The 13464-nt window shown below is 43.0% G+C and overlaps 1 pseudogene; it reads left to right on the top strand.

Moving 5' to 3' along the window:
* The first annotated feature begins 2171 nt into the window (after positions 1-2171).
* LOC144303266 (NADH dehydrogenase (ubiquinone) complex I, assembly factor 6 pseudogene) lies at positions 2172-3031 on the top strand (annotated as a pseudogene).
* Positions 3032-13464: the final 10433 nt, after the last annotated feature.

The raw sequence follows: 13464 nt of genomic DNA, 5'->3' as shown, positions 1-13464 counted from the left end.
TGCAAAAGAATTTTCCAGGTAATAGAGGTGACAGGGCATTTGAGGTGAGGATAATAGTATGTCTCAAGGCAGGAAGCCATGGACAGCACGGGGCACTAGAAGCAGTGTGGTTCTACTAGGTATAAACCCAAAGCGGGGGCAGCCTGGGTGGCTCAGCGGTTTAGCGCCGCCTTCAGCCCAGGGCAGAATCCTGGAGACCTGGGATTGAGTCCCACATTGGGCTCCCTGCATGGAGCCTGCTTCTCCCTCTGTCTGTGTCTCTGCCTCTCTGTCTCTCTCTGTCTCTCATAATAAATAAATAAGAATCTTAAAAAAAAAAAAAAAACTCAAAGTGGGAGGTTGAGGGTTGCAGATATAGGGCAGAGCTAGATCAAAAGAGTCCTTTAGGGATCCCTGGGTGGCACAGCGGTTTGGCGTCTGCCTTTGGCCCAGGGCGTGATCCTGGAGACCCGGGATCGAATCCCACGTCGGGCTCCCGGTGCATGGAACCTGCTTCTCCCTCTGCCTATGTCTCTGCCTCTCTCTCTCTCTGTGTGACTATCATAAATAAATAAAAAATTTTAAAAAAAAGAGTCCTTTAGGCCACGCTATGCAAATAAATTGTAAAGTTTCAATTAACGTAATACACTCGCACTACTGGCATGATGATAGGAAAAACTGTTCCATCTATAGCAAACTGGCTTGTACGGCATGACTATTAGATGCACTTGCATGCTTAATAAGCGAGACACAGGCATTGAATACACAGGCCTGCTTTTCAATCCCCGGTCTAGCACTTACTTAGTTCCAACACTCACTGGCTGGGTTCCTTGGGGACAATTTCCTTAACCTCACTAAACATCAGTTTCTTCATGTCTAAAACTGGGTCAATAATTATTCCTGTCTCATAAAATTTTGTGAGCATTAAATGAGATAACATGCATAAAACTCTTAGCACAGTGCCTTAATATGTGCTCAGTAAATACTATTACTTTTTAAATTTATTTTATTATTTTAAAGATCTTATTTATTCATTTGAGACAGAGGGATACCGAGAGAGAGAGAGAGAGAGAGCATGAGGAGGAGGAGGAGAAGCAGATTCCCCACTGAGCCAGGAGCCAGATGTTGTGGCTCAACGCCAGGACCCTGAGATCATGACCTGAGCCAAAGGCAGATGCTTAACCATCTGAGGCACCCAGGTGCCCCCTTTAATTTTTTTTAAGTTTATTTATTTTTATAATAATCTCTACACCCAATGTGGGGCTCAAACTCATGACCCTGGGATAAAGAGTCGCATGCTCTCTCGACTGAGCCAGCTAAGCATCCCTTATTATTATTTTTTAAACTGTCTTCCCAAGTTTGCTTGAGCATGACCTTGGCACAGGCCACACTGAGACAGGTGGAATACTAATGTTGATGGTTAGAACATGTCACCCCTGCCTGGTTCACCAGTAGCACTGAACCGGAACACTTCCAAAGAGATGAAATTGATGCAGTGTGGGGTAACAGGTCATTTTGTGAACAGTGGTAAATGATGCAACTCTCCAGGGATTGAAGGAACAGGTCAGACGGCCACTGGACTGTCAGGTCGACTGAAAGGTAGGATGCTCTGGCGAGCCGGGAACTTGCTGGGGCCTGCATGCCTATGACAAAACAAGCATTTGTCCTTAACTGGTGGCTGGGTATGTTGCCATTTCCCTACTTTATTTTTTCCTACAGTTCTTTCTTTTCTTTTTTTTTAAAAGATTTATTTATTTATTCTATCACAGACATAGAGAGAGAGAGAGAAGCAGAGACATAGGAAGAGGGAGAAGCCAGTTCCCTGCAGGGAGCCCAATGCAGGACTTCATCCTGGATCCCGGATCCCGGGATCAAAGCTCAACCACTGAGCCACCCAAGAGTCCCACCATTTCCCCCACTCTAAAAAGCAGTTTGGGGTCCCCCACCTGTGTGGCAGCCACTGTCCTGGAGCCTGCGGGGTCCAGGAGGGGCATGGCTGAAACCGGTGGAACTTGAGCCTCTAGCATCAGCTTGACACAATGTGGAGCTGCTGCAGAAACCAGATTATGGGGGCTATTTATGCTCCCACACCCTCCCTGCAGAACCCTGGAGCTCTGCTCTTGCACTGATGCCCTTCTATGTGGAACTGGCTCAGGCTGGTTAAGGACTCAGACTCTCAGAAAACAATGGGACTGATGTGAATGCAGTTTTGGAAAAACATGTGGATGGTGTATAGTGTAACATTCCACCACAGCAGCCAGTGGCCAGTGAACTCGGGGAGGCACCAGCAGAGGCAGGCCCCACTCCTGGGCCCCAGACTGACCTCGCAGAGCCCCAGGGTGAATGAAAAGTCAGATCCCCACCACGGGGGACTGAGAAGAAAAAGTGACTGGGAAACTGCTATCAAAAGATATACTCTGATCAAAATATGGCTTATGAAAACCATTGGTAGAGGAGACAAAATTCGGATGACAAAGCATATCATAACATCCAAGAACTGAAAAATTATGCTGAAAATGCACAAAACTCTCTCTTCATTTAACACTGGAAGTATGGGGTAAAAAGGAACTTCATACAGACCATGCCCAAGTCACACTGGAAAAGCACAGGGCATTGTCACATGCTTGAGAACAACGCCCTATCATGGTAGCAGAAGAAGGGTGTTCCTTCCCTTGGATATTTGCATGTTTGACAAACACAATACATTGTGTTTCTCTGGAAGAACCAAGATATAAATCTGAGAGATGAAATATTTATGTCCTTGCTGGCCCAGCATGCTGGGCACTTAAAGCATGCTAGACCTTTCGACAAAAGTGTTCTCATGAAAACATTTCCTGCTTTTCTTTGAATTGCTCTGGAGGACTGCTTAAAGAAAGTTCAACAAAGAATTTTTATATATTCCACCCATCTTCACAGCAGAAGAATGCTTCCATTACTTCCATTATCTGTGTATGTTTCATCATGAAGAAAAAGGACTCAAAATAACTTCATAACATTGAAAAAAAGCAGTGTCGTTAGGAGAAAACAGAGTTATATGTTTGTGACTTTGTAGTAAGCCAAGAATTGTTTTTATTTTTATTTTTTAAAAGAGTTCATGTATTTATTTGATAGAAAGTGAGACAGAGCATAAGCAGTGGGGAGCAGCGAGGGGAGAGGGAGAAGCAGACTCCTCAATGAGCAGGGAGCCCCATTCAGGGCTTTTTTAAAAAATGTTTTTATTTATTATTTATGATAGTCACAGAGAGAGAGAGAGAGGCGCAGAGACACAGGCAGAGGGAGAAGCAGGCTCCATGCACCGGGAGCCCGATGTGGGATTCGATCCCGGGTCTCCAGGATCGCGCCCTGGGCCAAAGGCAGGCGCCAAACCGCTGCGCCACCCAGAGGGCTTGATTCCAGGACCCCAGGATCACGACCCGAGCTGAAGGCAGACACTTCACCGACTGAGCCACCCAGGCACCGTCAAGAATTTTTTTTAAACAGAACTTCTGTTCACTAGAAGACACCACTGAGAACATAAAGAGGCAATCCAGAGTGGGGTAAGATCTTTTCAATATGTGTATCTAATAAAAAAAAAAACTCATAGTAGGAATATATAAAGAACGTTTACAAATCAATGAGAGAGACAACCTGATAGAAAAAGGAGCAAAGTCCTTAATTGACATTTTGCCGGATATGACAATGGCCAATAAACATACAAAAAGGTGCTCAGGGTAATTTATTAGTCATGAGGGAAAAGCAAATTTAAACTATAATGCACTGGGACACCTGGGAATTTTGGATTGGTTTAACAATTAATGACTTTTGAGATACATGATTCTTTTTATTTTTTAATTTTTATTTATTTATGGTAGTCTCACAGAGAGAGAGAGGCAGAGACACAGGCAGAGGGAGAAGCAGGCTCCATGCACCGGGAGCCCAACGTGGGACTCGATCCCGGGTCTCCAGGATCGCGCCCTGGGCCAAAGGCAGGCGCCAAACCGCTGCACCACCCAGGGATCCTGATACATGATTCTTAATAAGAATAGAGTAGTAGTTATGATTGTGCCTTGATTAAAATGTTGGTGGTACTACTTGCTAGCTCTCTGATGTTGAGCCCATTATCTAACCTTCCCTATACCAATTTCCTTATATGTGAAATGGGAGTAATGGTACCTTTCTCCCAGGGTAGTTATGAGATTTACATGAATTAATATTTGAAAAGCATTAGAATGGTGTTTAGTGCATAGTATATTTGGACTTCTTAGTCATATAACACCTAAAATTAAGTAAAAGTAGTCTCTAATCATGAATACATAGAGAAAATAATAGACTTTAACTTATACACAGTTTTATTTCATCCTTTTCGATATGTTGGCAAATTGAACTCCAATAAAAAAAATATACAAAAAAAAATAATGGCTTTCAGCAAAGTCCTGGGATCGAGTCCCACATCAGGCTCTCTCCATGGAGCCTGCTTCTCCCTCTGCCTGTGTCTCTGCCTCTCTCTCTCTCTCTGTGTCTCTCATGAATAAATAAAATCTTTTTTAAAAAAAGACATAATGCAATATCACTACACACCCACCAGAATGGCTCAAATGAAAAAGTGTTGCCAAGTATGTAGACCAACTAGAACCCTCATACGTTCCTGTTGGGAGTGTAAATCGGTGTAATCGCTAAAAAACTACATGGCAATATCTGCTGGAGCTGAATAAACACATGACCTTCTTATTATAGGTAGGTAGGCAACAGAAAAGTGTCCACATGTCCACCAAAAGACATGTATTACAATGTTCAGAGCAGCACTTGTCATAATAGTCCAATTGGAAACTACTCAATTGGCCATCAACAGAAGAATGAAAAACTGTGGTACATACATACATAAAATAAATACTATATAGCAATATGAATAATTTGAATAATTTACAAGCATACAAGCCATATGGATGAATCTCAGGAACACACTACTGAGCAAAAGAAACCAGACTGATCTGTGTTGTCAGAAGTCAGAAATACCCTTGGGAGGAAGATGACTAGGGGTAGGAGGGAACACACAAGAGGATTTGGAGAAGCAGGAAATTGTTCTATTTCTTGATCTGGGCATTGATTACCAGAGTTCTGTATGTATAATACTTTAATAATTTAAAAGTTAAAATAATTATTTGCATATATAAAATCAAGAATCTTAAATTTAAATTTCTTCTCAGTATTTTTGCCTCTAGGAATCTGAAATCAAGTTTGTTTATTTATTTATTTATTTATTTATTTATTTATTTATTTATGATAGAGAGAGAGAGAGAGGCAGAGACACAGGCAGAGGGAGAAGCAGGCTCCATGCAGCGAGCCCCACGTGGGACTCCATCCTGGGACTCCAGGATTGCGCCCTGGGCCAAAGGCAGGCGCCAAACCACTGAGCCATCCAGGAATCCCCTCAATATTATTAATTTTTCTTTTTTTAATATTATTTTTATAGCTTGTTAATACCTCTTAACTACTAGTAGCCACGCTAAGTGTTTTACATACATTAACCCATTTGCTCTTATGAATCACATTTTTCCTATTTCATCTTCTAATTTATTATCGCTAACATATAAATCAGCTACTTTTGTCTATGTATTTATCTTTTATCAAGCCACTTGACTGAGTTACTTGGCTACTTCTCTAGGGTTTTCTAGGTAAACATTATTATTATTGTCAAATAGTAATTATCCTGTCTCTTCCTTTACAAAACTTGCCTTATTGAATTCATTGGACCCTCCAAAACAAAGTTCGTGAAGGATAGTGGACAACCTTCTTGTTTGTTTCAAGTTTTCATTTAAACTCTAGTTAGTTGGGACGCCTGGGTGGCTCAGTGGTTGAGTGTCTGCCTTCGGCTCAGGGTGTGATCCTGGGGTCCCGGGATCAAGTCCCACATGGGGCTCCCCACAGGGAGCCTGCTTCTTCCTCTGCCTGTGTCTCTGCCTCTCTCTCTCTCTCTCTCTCTCTCTCGGTGTCTCTCATGAATAAATAAATAAATAAAATCTAAAAAAATAATCCTAGGTAGTTAACATATAGGGTAATATTGGATTCAAGAGTAGAATTTAGTGATTCATCACTTACATAGGATACCCAGTGCTCATCACAAGTGCCCTCCTTAATACCCACCACTCATTTAGCCCATGCCCCACTCCCCTCCCTCCATCAACCCTCAGTTTGTTCTCTGTAGTTAAGGGTCTCTTATGGTTTGGTTCCCCCCTCTTCTCTCTTTTTCCCCCGCTCTCCCTGTGTTCATCCATTTTGTTTCTTAAATCCCACGTAGCCCCCATATAAGGGGGCCCAGGTGGCTCAGTTGGTTAAGTGGCTGACTCTTGCTTTTGACTCAGGTCATGATCTCAAGGTCTTGGGATCAATTCCCACATGGGACTCCACACTCAGTAGGGACTCTGTTTGAGGATTTCTCTCCCTCTCCCTATCCCCCTCCCTCCACTTGCATGCAACTTCTCCCACAAATAAATAAATATGTTTATGAGTTAAGTCAGATGGTATTTAAATAAGTCTCTGACTTATTTCACTTAGCATAATATTCTCTAGCTCCATCCATGTTGTTGTAAATGACAACGTTTCATTCTTTTTTATGGGTGAGGTGCTTGGGTTGTGAAGTTAAGACAAAAAAATTATCCTGGAAAACAAAATTGTAATTCTTGTATAGCTGAGTTTGTGATCAGAGAGTCATACCTTCTACCCACAATGTTGTGCTTTTTGAATTTTAAAAAACAAATATACATTGCTTTTGTAATAAAGAAATGACAGTCAGTACCTCTGCACATAGTCCCTTCTAAGTTAATCTATTCCCTCACTAGCATCTGCTCAAAGATGGAGCTTTGATCTTCTAGGGATTAGATAACTCTGTCACATCTTACCTACAGCTGCAGCTGTTTTGATCAAGAATGACATCTCTTTGTGGCTGGACCAACCACATTTTCTCTCTGGAGAACTTAAAACTGGAATACTAAGGGAGTAAAATAGGAAGAGAAGAAGAGTGAAACAGATGCAGGGACGGGAATGACAGGCTGGATGGGTCTTGAGAGACCAAAGGGTGACTTTGATTCCTGATAGATCTTACAACCCATTTGACCTTGGTATATCTAGCTTCTTTATGTCTAGATGCTTGTGAAGATAATAAACGACTCACTGTTGAGCTAGTTGGGGGTTCTCTTCCCTTGTAACTAAAATATCTCTAGCAAAAATATCAAGTGTTTAACCTCTTGTACATAGAACATAAAACATCATTTTGATTTCTGAGGCATTCTTATATTACATACAATCACTCATAGTAATTGCAAGGATCACTGTTTATTTGACCTTTATCTCCGTGGATAGAGCTCTAATTACTTCATAATTACCTGTGTGTTCGCTTGTTGACTCTGAACAATTCTTTATCCTTCCACTGGCCTCTTCTCACTATCTGGTTAATGGGGATTCAAGGAAGGTTAACAGATTTTATTATTTTCCTAAGCAAACTTTAGGAAGTCAGCTGTTGTCAAGGGAGAGAAGCACTGGCCACACCCAGGGATTTTGGCTTCTTTGTAGTTCTAAAGTTAATTTATTCCTGATAAACAAATGCCAAGAAAACTTATCACTGAAACTTGCCATGCACATTCAAATCCAGTGATCATTCTTTTCTAGAATAAGGATGATGGCTAAGAACAGGATGTAGGCTTAGTAGACTCCATGATTAAACCGCATTCAATTTCAAGGAGACTAGATGACTGCAGGCATTTCCAGAGGCACAATCAGGTGGGGTAGAGAGAGTTCCAACCAGGAAGCCCACACATCTGTGGTCTGGTTCCAGCCTTACCACTCTCTGGCTATATTTGCACCTGGTTGAATAATTGCAATATAAAAATGTATTGGTGTGCCTACTGCATGCAAAGCATTATATTATGTGTAGCAAGGAATGGATTTAGCCATTTGACAAACTTTTACTGAGCACTTGCCATGTACGTGTCACTAGGTGCTGAAAGTTTCACTATGAACAATATCCCATTCTTGCTCTTGAGGAACAGCACTTCACCTCTGTGGTTCCCAGTTCTCTTAGCTCAAATGAGAAGTAAACTAGATAATTTCTAAGATCATACCTAAGTCTAAACTTCTATGCCTCTCAGAATTTCCCCTAGATCTCTATACCCCTTCGGGGGGGTGGGGGTGGGGGCAAAGAGGTTGCTTTTTTGCTGTTTTAATTCAAGCAGAAATTTACAATAAAGGATTACTTTTCAGTCACACATTACAAACTATATATATATTTTTTTTTCAAATAGCATATAGTGATTTGAGTTCAATAGTGTAGTGTTTCTCCCTAATGTAGTGTTTCTCCCTAAATCTTTGTTAGAAGTTGAACCTATCTCTGTGGATTTTCATAAATGGTTGATCTTTACTCATGATAGTATGAGGCCAGGAGGAGAATATTCAAATCATTGAATTTTGACCAAGTGCCTAATGTGGTTATAACCCTGCCAGGTCACTACGGAGGAGATATGCTGAGGATACTCCAGGCCAAGGAACACTGTAGCTGGGGCCTTGACACAGATCTTGAATGAATACTTTATACAGGCAAGCTAGACATTACTACCCTGGCGCCACAGATACTCCTGCCTAACCTATATCTGCATCATGCTCCCCTCTTGCTTCTGGACACTTCCTGACTCATCTCCCCAGTTCTCTCTCAAGTGGGAAGAAGCCCCAGTTCTCTCTCAAGTGGCATCTTCTGTGCCACTCATATAGCAGAAAAATTCTAAGAAGGGGGATTTATTTATTTATTTATTTATTTATTTATTTATACTAAATCCTGATATAAAAAAAAGAAATCCAAGAGAAAGATTCAAAAGGCACTCCCAACAGAAGACATTTGAACTGTGCGCTTATGACACAGAGGTCTACCCATAGCATCAGTGAAATTGAAACCTGAATCATAGTAATACGCCAGTAATATTTTCTGAAGTCAAATGTTAGTAGATGGCCAAAGAACAGAAATATTGAAGTGATCTGTGCTCTAGATTTCTCAGAGGCTATAGCCTGGCTCTAAACCAAGTAAGGAAAATAAGACATGGAGGACTCAAGCAGAAGGAGAATGGTAAGAAGGCAAGGAAATAAGCGATAAACCTTTTAGAACTGATTGGGGAATCCAGTGGCAAAGGGAGTAAATTATTTTCTGTAAGGAACTTACACAATCAGTTTAAGGTTTCATCAATGCCCCACCTCCCTGAAGCGGGTTGCAGATTACATCTGTGGGTTTGGCCAGCACGAGCATTTATAACCACTGAGGCCCTAGGCAGAAGGTTTAAGAGATCAGACTGGGGCCAAAATAATCCTAGTCCAGAGCAGCTCTCAGGTTGCCTGGAGCAGGATGCGGTTGAAGCAAAAGGGATCCCCATTGAAAGGGCCTTACATACCACATAAAGGTCTTAACTATATAAACTTGCCTTTTTTTGGTCTAAAAAATCCCAATATCAGAGGCTGTTGCCCCAACGCTGGAGAGGATTTCTGATGTTTTTCCATGAATTTATCTGACTTAGATATAAGCTTAAAGTAGGCAAAAGCCTTAATCAAACCAGGGTAAAGGGGGGAGCTAACATCTTTGTCAGTATTCCTCTTCATGCACTATTGATTTTAGACAAACTGAATTTTCACCTCCCCCAAATCACTCCAGATTCTTTGAAGATCTATGCCTAGATTCAGTACCATTTCACTCTATTCATTCAAAAATATCCATTAAATGTCTGTGTGCCAGATGCTGTTCTAGGACCTGCTGGATCCTAAATTAAACAAGTTAGGTGAAGTTCTCCTTCAAATGTGTAGTCCTCCATGGACTGCTCTTTTTGCCTACACACTGAAATTCTGACTGTCTTTAAAATTTTTATTTTTTTTAAATGTATTTTTTTTAATTTTTATTTATTTATGATAGTCACAGAGAGAGAGAGAGGCGCAGAGACACAGGCAGAGGGAGAAGCAGGCTTCATGCACCGGGAGCCCGATGTGGGATTCGATCCCGGGTCCCCAGGATCGCGCCCTGGGCCAAAGGCAGGCGCCAAACCGCTGCACCACCCAGGGATCCCTCTTTAAAATTTTTAATACGCAGGGCGCCTGGGTGGCTCAGTTGGTTAAGCAGCTGACTTTGGCTTAGGTCATGCTCCCGAGGGCCTGGGATTGAGCTCCATGCAGTTCCCTGCTCAGGGAGGAGACTGCTTCTCCCTCTCCCTTTGCCGCTCCCCCTGCTTGTGCTTGCACTCTCGCTCTCTCTCTCTCTCAAATAAAATCTTTAAAAAATAAAATTTGAATACAAATGCTCCCTCATTCATATATTCTTTCAACAAACACTCGTTGAATACTTCCTATGTGCAGAGTCCTGGCTCCGGCAGTAAGGCTACAACTGTGAAAAAGATACCATTCACTCAGCATGTGGTCTGTGAGGCACACAAACAAGAAGCTAGAGTGAGGGTGCCACAAAGAAGTACCCAAAAAAGAGGTAATGGCTAAGTGCTTCTCAAAGTTTCTCACAGCACATACAGGAGACTGCTCTTGGCTGGAGGTGACTGGCTAGGATGTCTAGCTGTCCCAAGCTCTGCCTGGCAGCCCTAAGGACTGAGAGGATCACTACCTCAGCCCACTTGTGTCCCATTCACAGCATACTTGTTGGTCTGGTCTAGGCTAAGGCCTGAAGGAGAAGTAGATGCTAAACTGGTGAAGAGGTATTCAGACTCCTGTGTGTGTTCATTTAACAAGTCTTTATTGAGCACCTACTATGTGCCAGGCACTGCCTGGGGCTAGGAATACAACAGGAGCTTATTCTAGTGGGGAAGACAGACAAACGTATGAGGAATTACAATACTGTGACCTAAATGCTCTAAGGGAGATACAATCAAGGGTTATAGGACTTCACTCAGGTCTGGGAAGTCAGACACTGATGGGGTGGTAAAAAAGAAGTTAAGACCTTCAAGTAGGTGAAGTGGGAGTGAGAGGTAGGAAAGGCATTCCAGGGAGAAGAGGGAATAATAAGATAATCATGGAACATCTCCTTTTGCTATCCCCATAAACCCTATGCTCGATACAGATTCCTCGCTATCTAAAAGTAGAGCATTCTCTGACACCTTTCATAAATCAAACTAGTGTGTAAAGCAAAGAAGAAGCAATTACCATTAATTTATATGGAAATTTTTTTGAGCATTTGCAGCCCCCAAAAATAACCTCTCTTAGGATTTTCTGAAACCTTAGGACACATCTTGCTAATGGATGCACAAAATACATTAAGATAAAACACCTGTTCACAGACACAGTTCAAAGCTATGGTGGCTGCGGGTAGTTCCCAGGGAAGGAGCTTGATGAGGCCACTGTTGCTGCTTGGGGCGCACACTGCCTCTATAATGGCTGGCTGCAAAACAAATGCTGAACACTATTTTCATTTTTTGCCTTTTTTTGTTGTTGTAAAAACAAAAATCCTCCAGATCCTTCCCTGCTTGGCTAACTCATGCTTTAGAAGCCAGCTCAAAGGTCACCTCCTTTGTGAAAGACTTCCCCAGGCAAAATTAGTCATTCCCTCCTCTCTGCTTCTATAGTGATGACTGGACGAACTAAAAATCTGGACACAGCTGATAGTGAATTCTTTTTTTTTTTTAAATGATTTTATTTACTCATGAGTGACAGAGAGAGGCAGAGACACGGGCAGAGGGAGAAGCAGGCTCCATGCATGGAGCCCGACGTGGGACTCAATCCCCAGACTCCAGGATCAGGCACTGGGCTGAAGGCGGCACCAAACCGCTGAGCCACCCAGGTGTCCCATGATAGTGAATTCTTTTTCTGATATGTAAGCTAGTTTTATAAGAAGCCATCGATAAAAAATAAAATTTAAAAAAAATTTTAAAAAGAAGCCATGGGGACTCCTGGGTTGCTCAGCGGTTGAGCATCCGCCTTGGGCTCAGGGCATGATCCCAGGGTTAGGAGATCAAGTCCCACATCGGGCTCCCTGCATGCAGCCTGCTTCTCCCTCTGCCTGTGTCTCTGCCTCTCTCTGTCTCTCATGAGTAAATAAATAAATATCTTTATTTTTATTTTTTTTAAAGATTTATTTATCTATTAGAGAGAGAGGCAGAGACAGAGGAGGAGTGAGATGCAGGCTCCATGCCAGGAGCCTGATGTGGGACTCGATCCCGGGATCCCAGGATCACGCCCTAGGCCAAAGGCAGGCGCTAAACCGCTGAGCCACCCAGGGATCCCCAATAAATATTTTTTTAAAAAAGAAGCCATAGGTACAAATTTAAATCATGTTTTATCCATTTAACCAGCTCTCTTCAATAAAAAGAAAAATAGAGGGGTGCCTGGGTGGCTCAGGTCATGATCCCACAGTCCTGGGATCAAGCCTCACATCCGCCTCCCTGGAGAAACAGTCTCCTTCTCCCTCTCCATCTGCCCTCCTGATCCCCCACCCCACCCCCCGACTGCCCCATTCATGTTCACTCTCTCCCTCTCTCCCTTAAAATAAATAAAATCTTTTTAAATTTTTTAGAAAAATAGAGAAAGCAGCCAAATACCACATATTATCTGTGCCATTAGTCTTGCTAGCCCTCTGTTAAAATCAATGGCAATGTTGAATATGTACTAACTTAAAGAATTCATATTGTCAAATAATTGTCCAATTTTAACCTCGGCTCCTACCTCTACGCTAGGCCCTAAACATTTATATGGATTATAATGTTTTTTATTTTTATTTTTTAAACTTTTATTGGTTGCCCATTACTTTTCTGATTGATACACAGGCCAGAGAGCGGGTCATTGTTAACAATATGTTTGCAATATTCTCTCAACAAAAGTCTCTGTATTTTCATTAGTAATTTTCACAGTCTTTATCCAGGGTCCAGCGCCTTCATTCTGTAAGTAAATGAGTCCTCTCCCTTAGGTGCAGCGGGATATCACACACAGGGGGGCCTTGGCGCATGCAGAGTCCTGAAATCATACCTGACATTGTATTACCCCGAGGCTTCTGGATGCCCACTCTCTCCTGGGCCTGCAGGCCTCTTCCTTCCCCCACTGCTGTAGCTCAGCCTCTCCTTACCTTCCACCCCCAATAAAATAGGGCCCCTTAGCTGGTTCATCCACCCAGCCCTTCCACGAGTGCTGCCTAAAATGCAAGCTCTGGGGATGCTTCTCAGCTGCCCAGGGAGTAAAGCGGGGACCCCCGGGCTCGCTGCTACGAGAGCAGGTGCAAGGGCCGGTCTTATTTCTGGGCGTTCTCCTCCCTGCACCCAGAGCCCAAGCAATGGCTGAGCGCTCGCAGTACGAACAGACTTTTGCTTCGGGGGCAGGGGACCTGGGGGCGATTCCCAGGAGATGACCAAGCATCAGCGGAGGCGGGGAACGGGAGGAGGAGGCCGCCGGCTGGCTCTGGCAGCACATCCGACCTGCGCCATCCTGGGATGCGCCGCGGCGGAACCAGACCACCCGGTCCCCTCCGCGGGCCCCCGGCGTTTCGCGGCGCCCCCC

This window comes from Canis aureus, chromosome 32, assembly GCF_053574225.1.
Source record: "Canis aureus isolate CA01 chromosome 32, VMU_Caureus_v.1.0, whole genome shotgun sequence".
Classification (NCBI taxonomy): domain Eukaryota; kingdom Metazoa; phylum Chordata; class Mammalia; order Carnivora; family Canidae; genus Canis; species Canis aureus.
This window is presented reverse-complemented; position numbering and strand designations above follow the sequence as displayed.